Raw genomic sequence first — 8,026 nt, forward strand, 5'->3', positions numbered from 1 at the left:
AATTCTTAAAATATTCTTTAAATGTTCTAGCGTTACAAGTACCAGCGTACTACTCTAATAATCATAAGATAAATGTTCAATTTTCGGAAAAGGTACTGTGATTGAAAATCGCACATCAAAATTCTTGTAGCTTTTGTAATTTTGTTAAAAGTCTGTCTTAATACCATGAGATCAAATTCTAACTGTACACGTCTACAAATTGTGCTTTTTAAGTGTACAGTAACTCAGCGGAACATTAAAATATCATATTTGATGTTTTTAAAACTGCATGTACTTGGGGCAATGACGAAATGCAAATATTTCAAACCAGAGCGTAGGGAAAGATGCTAAATCATTTTAATATTTTTGATTTAGTATCATCCTTAAATGTACAAAGAATAAAACCTTTAAATTTTTTCAGTAATAAAAATTACAGAAATTATCACATTTCTATTCATAAGAACAATCCATCCTCTTTACAGAAGTATGTTTATCTTGGGAAAAAAGCTTTTATCTTTTTTTAATTTTTTATTTTAAGATAAATTACCCTTCTTTCTGCATGCCTTCGTTATGTAAATTGAAGGCACATTCGATGCGTATTCTGAAGGTCTGGAGTTCGAAACTCGGCAAGGGCATTGTATATTTTTCACGTCTCCAGCCCAAACCCTAATGACTTTACAACTTTAATACATCATTCTAACATCTAATTCCCTTACTGGTAATACACGACAGCACTTTAAAAGCATTCTGCATTTTAGTATGGGGCCCGACAACTCATAAAAATTCTATATTCAGAAGGCTGGCAGACATAAAATAAAAGAGAAATTCCTCTCAGAAGTTCTACAAATCCCAAGTTCTATTACCCAACTGCGAAACTGAGTTGCAAAGACACTTTACTGAGCTTAATATAATATACATAACGCATTAACCTATAAGGCCTGATGAAAGTGCCCTCAACGTATGTTTCGTGTTGTTACTGCAATAATGATGTTTATTACTGTGGAGTGGAGTGTGGTGCCTTTAGGTCTCTAACTGGAGAACGTGAACCTATGTTTTCATAGTCCTATAACAAGTACAGACTAACATTACACTCATTATTCGAAGCTAAAATCAGATTATGTATATGTGGTAGTAAACGAGCAATATCGCCAAACTTCCGTCAGAACTCAGTGTAATATTGCCAAGTACAATATGCGTCATTGCTTTGAACAACTAACACGTGAGCTCCAGGGAATTCTAGGTAATATATAAAAGGATTATTTTGGGTGCTCCTATGCATTGGAATGTCCTGGTACATTAGTAAATGTAGCTCTATGAGCACCTAGTGCTGTGACTTATGAATCAGTTAGATACTATAGAATGTCCCGCTTGCCCATTCCTTTCTATGTTGCTTCAATAAATGCTTCGTTAAGGTTTTTATACCATCTTAATTTTGTATCTTTTTGTAAATGAAAACTTTTTCGTGTATGCCCCGTTTCCCACTTAAAAGCTACAGGTAATCAAAAATGTTCTATCAGCTTTCTATGGCATTCGCTGCAACATCTGATATAAATGGCGTACATATACAGAAGGGACAAATGTGCATGAAGGGCACTTCACATATAAGTCTTACTATTCGGGAACTTTCACGGTTCAGTCCAATTCTCGTTTGTGTAGAAAAGCATTTTAGTTACGACTGTGAATACTAATATTATTCAAACATATTTGCTGCACGAGAAGGAATCCAGTACAAACGCTTATGAGACATGCCACAAAATAAAAACTACCTTTATAAAACGATGCAGTAATAAAACATGTTATACAAAAGTTGTTTAAAAAATTCCATTTCACTGACAAATCGCTTGAATAATGAAATAGGTTTCCGACTGCCTTATTTGTTTCATTCCTTCCGGAAGATTCAACTATGATTGCATTTATACCAACTGCGGAATCCTTGGTGCTTAGCAACTGGATGACTGAGAGCACTTAATGACGTAGAGCATGAAATTTCAAAACCTGTCTATTTCCTCGTTACTGATTCCCATCGAAAAACGAAAGCTTTTCATGATTGCTTTCTGGCATATGGAGAAAATGTAGAAAGAAAGGAAATGGGTGTAATACACCATCAACAATATGAACGTCATTGATTGTTATTCCCGAATCCCATGTCCGATATTGTAAAGCCTCTATTCCATTCCAAAAGGTTTACATAGCAAACAGCGCTGGTAATGTATAATATGAGCTCTTATATCTGAAAACCAAATCATTGCTGATGAAATTTACACTCAAGAAGCTCGATTGCTTGAGTGTAATGCCAAACCACATGCAGCGAAAATTATGCATAATACAATTATCGCTTTGAAATTGGAATTACTACCGCAACCGCTTAATGTCCACATATATCTTCCAAAATGTTTACCACATTTGATAAATACATAATTTTGTCTTACATCTACTATGCTTTCGGAATTTGACCGAAACAATGACAGAGTACTTTTTAGTTACCTAATATTCAGAATATTAAGACACCTGATATTTGAGTACTATATGAAGTTAACATTTATGCTGAGACAAAGCGTATTTGTATGGTTATAGCCGAAAACATCGCGGCAAAAACAACGCGGACGAAAACGTCGCGGAGAAAACAACGCAAGGCGAAAACGTCGTGCTACAAAACATCGTGGGAGAAAACATCGCAAAGAGAAAACATCGCAGTTCTAAAACATCGTGGTACAAAATATCGCTGTCGAAAATATCGTGGTAAAAAATAAACTATCTACAAAAATTCACATGACGATAACATCGCAGACACGCTTTACTCAGGCTTTAAAGGTAAATGGATATTCCCATAATGATTTGTGAGCGCAAGATGGGAAGAAGGATAATTTTTACTTTCATATATTTTATTAACTAATAAACTTTTGCTGATAAAGTAAGAAGGAAACTTAAGCATAAAAATTTAATGCAACTTATAGCACTAAATAGAATTTTAAACTGACATAGTTAACTAACAAAGGTCATTAATAAATCATTTATTATAAAGTTTTTAAGGTAATTTTTCTTGAAAAGTACAATTTAAAAAAGATCAGAAAAAGGAAGGTATGTAACTACATGACCTTATCTATAAAAACATTGCTTCTCTAAAAAAATAATAAAATAATAAAAAAACTAACTTCTCAAAAAAATAAAAAATTTTATCAGCAAAAATTTATTAGTTAAAAAAAATACGAAAGTAAAAATTATCCTTCTTTCAATCTTGCGCTCACAAATCATTGTGGGAATATACATTTGTGAGTTATTAAAGCCTGGGAAAAGCATGTGTGCAATGTTATCGTCATGCGATGATTTGTAGATACTTTATTTTTTACCACGATATTTTCGACGACGATGTTTTTAAACTGCGAAGTTTCTGAACAGCTTTATTTTCGACGACGATATTTTGTACCACGATGTTTTAGAACTGCGATGTTTGCTCTCAAGATGTTTTGTAGCACGACGTTTTCGCTTTGCATTGTTTTCTCCGCGACGTTTACGTCCGCGATGTTTTTGCTGCGATGTTATCGGCGGACACCATTTGTATAGTATTGATACAAAGTTTCAAAAGTATTATTTTGATTAATTAGTTACCTTCTTTTTAAAGTACTACATTCGGAATAACAAGCATATTTTGTAACTTCGAACCAATTTTTAAGTAATCAGTTTACTTCCTTCTGCCATATTCGTAAGTGGCTATCGTCAAATGAGCTAACACTAAGTCGTTGAAAAACAATAGCAAGTTTAAATTAGAACTATCGCAAATTCCAACTTTTTACAGCCAAACCCTGCAGCATGAACCAACTCCTAGCAATATAATAGTGCTTGTAACACCACTCAAATCTGGACATAATACAGGATGTAATCAGTACAACAGTGAAAAACTTTCAGGAGAGATAAAGTACACTTAGACGATGGGCTATCACATAGCAATGCATGGTCGGAAACGCTTTCCTGGCGAGATAATGACGACACAATACGAAAAAAAGGAAAGACACAAACACTGAGACAAAACATGCTTTATTATGTTTAGCACAGGCGAAATCTACAAATACGAAAGAAAAACAAACAAGGATCGTCATTCTGAGATGCAGGCCTCACTTCTCTGGTGCATGGAAGATCTGCATCATGAATGGAAGATCGCATGGAAGATGCATGACGCTCGGTTCCTACATAAAAGTCCGGGTTGTAATTTCGAACTTCTTTGATGATGATCCTTGTCTCTTTATGTTGCTTTTTCTTTGTTTTTGTTGTACTCAATGATAACATGTTTTCTCACCCTCGTGTCCTTTCTTTCTTGACTTTTATGTCGTGACTACCGTGTAAGGAAAGCGTTTCCGACCATGCATTACTATATTATTTCCCATCATCTAAGTGTACTCTATCTCTTCTGAAATTTTGTCACCGCTATACTGATACACTCTGTATAATAAATTGGATAGATTAATAATGTAATAAACTGGATAAATAATACACTGGATATAATACATTTCACAGTAGTTATGAGAGTTAAGAATAGACCATATCAGTGGTCTGAAACTCAAATCGCATGCGAGTGGAATGCAAGACCTGAAAGCTGCTGACAGACCACATTCTTTTAACCATATAAAACTAAATTTCACATAACTACTTAAATACAACTTTACTTCCTAAATATTTATCAAAAACCTACATAAATTACAATGATAATAACGCAATGGGAAAAAATTCGTATTTATAGCATTTATTTTCTTTCTGCATGACAATAACTGTCAGAATTTTCTTTTGATTATACTTTGTAATACAAATTTACTCACATATAAATCTTAAATTTTTGCACGAGCATTTACATGAATGAATATGCTGAAATAACGAATTTATAACGTACTTTTGAAAGAAACTAAAAAATAAACATATTATGAAAACTTTTTAAGCTTTTAACGCACAACTTTCCGAGTGAGACTAAACTTGATACTCGTAATGAACAATGACAGTATATTTCTCTGTCTCCTAATGTGTTTTCTTAGCTTTTTGATGTTATTACACATATAGATATGTTATTACACATAGTTGAAGAGTAGTGACTGCTAGCTCTTTTCTGTTCTCTTAATAAACACCATATTGCAATCCTCTGTGCAACACATTTACGCTATATCTAAATCTATACAACTCAGACGATATAGTGGTTAGAGCAGCCGACTGCGATACCGAAGGGTCCGGGTTCGAATCCCGGAGAAGGCATGGATGTAAACTGTTTGTTCCCTCCAAACGATGGTTTCTCATAGGAGGTAACGGTTGCCGCCTATTAGATGCCTCCAGCATAAAACAAATAAACCACTTTTGGCTTAAGGAAAAGTCAATACTAGAAAGGCAAGTGTCCAAAAAACAATTCTGTACAAGCACGGTATTAGCAACAAGTACATAATTGAAACCAAATCGCTAGCCGAACAAAAATACTTCTTTGGGCTACCAAGTTTGAGACTACAGCACCGAATAATTTCTCTTGCCATTTACCAAGCTGTCACAATATCATTAAACGCTTATCCCTTCACTGCTTTTTTTTTTTTTTTTTTTTTTTTTTTGACTCAAAATAAACATAGAATCTGGTGAACACTGATACGAAGACACACGTTACTAAGTTGGATCTCAATCAATATCAGTCATTCTGAGCATATCATAATTCATCATAGTTAATGGACTCTTTTTTACCTGCATACAGACACCTCTTTTTTCTTGCTTGTCCCGTAGAAATCAAATGATTTTCAGATAGGGTAAGATTAAAACAACGGGTTAACAACTTTAAAAACAAATGCATGAGATGCCTTCTTAAATGTAAGGCATTTTTACTTCCTTTTACGATGGATGTATTGTAAAAAAAAATAAAAATAAATAATAAATGTATAAAGGATGTATTGTAATCGCCAAGAATTTCTTGTATCATATTTCAACGGCAATGTCCATTTTGACCGTGATAAGGCTTTTACTGTAAGTCTGTACTTACGGACAGAATAAGAATTCTTTTTTTCCCCCATAAGACGAACTATAAAATGAATTTATTAAGGGACCCTTTTTTTAAAAAAACAGATTGTAAAATTGATTCAAAATGGATTATTTCGTGACTCTGTGCATACGTACGTACGCATGTACGTATCACGCAAAACTCAAAAACTTTTAGCCGTAGAACGCTCAAATTTCGCACACCGGTCTACTATAGCATCTCGTTCTGCAACTCCCTTTTTATTGCAATTGGCAATACCAAAATTTATATATATGCAATAAAACTGTTCATTAGATGTAAAACAAACTGCGTTATTATTGTGATAAGACTACATTATTAGAGAAAATAAGATGAGTTTGTGAGATTTTCAACGAACTGGCTTGAAGAGGACTGCGACTTTGCTGCGTAGTTAGCAAAATGACACTTGAAGAACACACATAACGGTAAATTCCACACATCATTTTATTTTTCGATAATGCACATTATCGCTGTCTGTGAGCTACGCACCTCACAATTTTCTCCAGCTCACATTTTAAACAATGGAAGAATTTAGAAATGTAAACTTTGCGTAGCTAGCGGCACAGCCGAAAACAGCACAAGAGACTAGTGAAGAGAAAAAGAGGGAGTTGCAACGTAATTAAGCTTTTTATAACCGAATTCCATTTTAGATCACGTGACACTTTAATGTACAGGATTAGGGTTTCAGATTTCATCAGCTTGTAGAGGCATTAGGATATTTTTTGGAGGTCAGAGAGATTCAAAAGTAGCAATGCCTTCACCGGGAATCGAACCACGGACCTCTGGAATACCGGTCCAGCGTGCAGAACCACTACACCACGAAGGCACGTCAAGAAGGTGGGATGAATACTTTATATACTCCACTCTTTTAAAGGGTGACTGTAGTTTTTTTTTTAAGGGGACCCAATCGCCAAATCCTGAGTGAGGAGAATCATCATCCAACACCCTTTCAGTTCGGGCCCCACTGTAGAGACATTAGGATATTTTTTCGGAGGCCGGAGAGATGAAAAAGTAGCAACGCCTTCGCCGGGAATCGAACCAAGAACCTCTTGAATACCGGCCCAGCGTGAAGAAGAGAAGGTTTTCAAGAAGAAAAGGGCAAGGTGAAAGAAAAAGTTTTTTAAAAAGAAAGCTTTAAAAGCTTTAGCAAATAAAAAGAAATAATTTGTAAAACCGAAATCCTGAAAATATGAGCAAATAATTATTTACATAATTGCAAAATATAAAGTTAGACAATATTTTAAAGTCCTATTAAAAATTTTCAGTCCAAATGTCTTTGTGTTTTAATATTCCACATAATTACATTTCTTCAGGGAAGGCTTTGCACACAATATCACAGTGGTAAAATTTTTGCATACGCATTACGTATTTTAAAACATTACAGAAACGTTCAAAATGGTTTTTACTATTATAGTTAGATTTCCAAATTTCTTATTTTACACAAAATCAGAAGGCCCTACAGCTTTCTCCAAGTACACACATATCCAGCTATTCAGTCAGTTACTTGGAAAGGCCTCCGTTCCTTACATAAGGTAACCGGCTTTTGTGAACTGCATTACAACACTCTATTATATTTAAACAAACACACACTGCATTGTATGTAAAGAAAATCTTACATAAAAAATTAAAGTGAGAGCCTTCAAAGTCTATATTATATGAGGAGGACAAAAGAACAGATGGCAGAGGTAAAAACAGGGCTCTCTTTTGAGCCAGTACTCCTTCCTCATACTCTTATGTTTACATGCAATTATTCTTTTTAGTATTTTTATATTCATCTTACTATGCTCAATATTCTAAACATTAATTAGTTTCTACATTATATTCTAAACACTTGTGTACTAGTTTTTCAAAAGTAACTCGTTCATTTTTCGCATTTAGCCATTCTTAAAATTAATCACATTTCTTATTAGGACAACAAACCTTCCCTAAATAAAATAATTAGAAATCACGATAGTTTTTGTTCAAAAGCTTATATTATGTTTTGTATGCTTCAAAATTCTCTTTCATATTTTCCTGCTCTAACGCTTTTTCTTCCACCTT

The sequence above is a fragment of the Stegodyphus dumicola genome, chromosome 3, assembly GCF_044657685.1.
Source record: "Stegodyphus dumicola isolate Sdum_Otavi_A_Nest chromosome 3, ASM4465768v1".
Taxonomy (NCBI): domain Eukaryota; kingdom Metazoa; phylum Arthropoda; class Arachnida; order Araneae; family Eresidae; genus Stegodyphus; species Stegodyphus dumicola.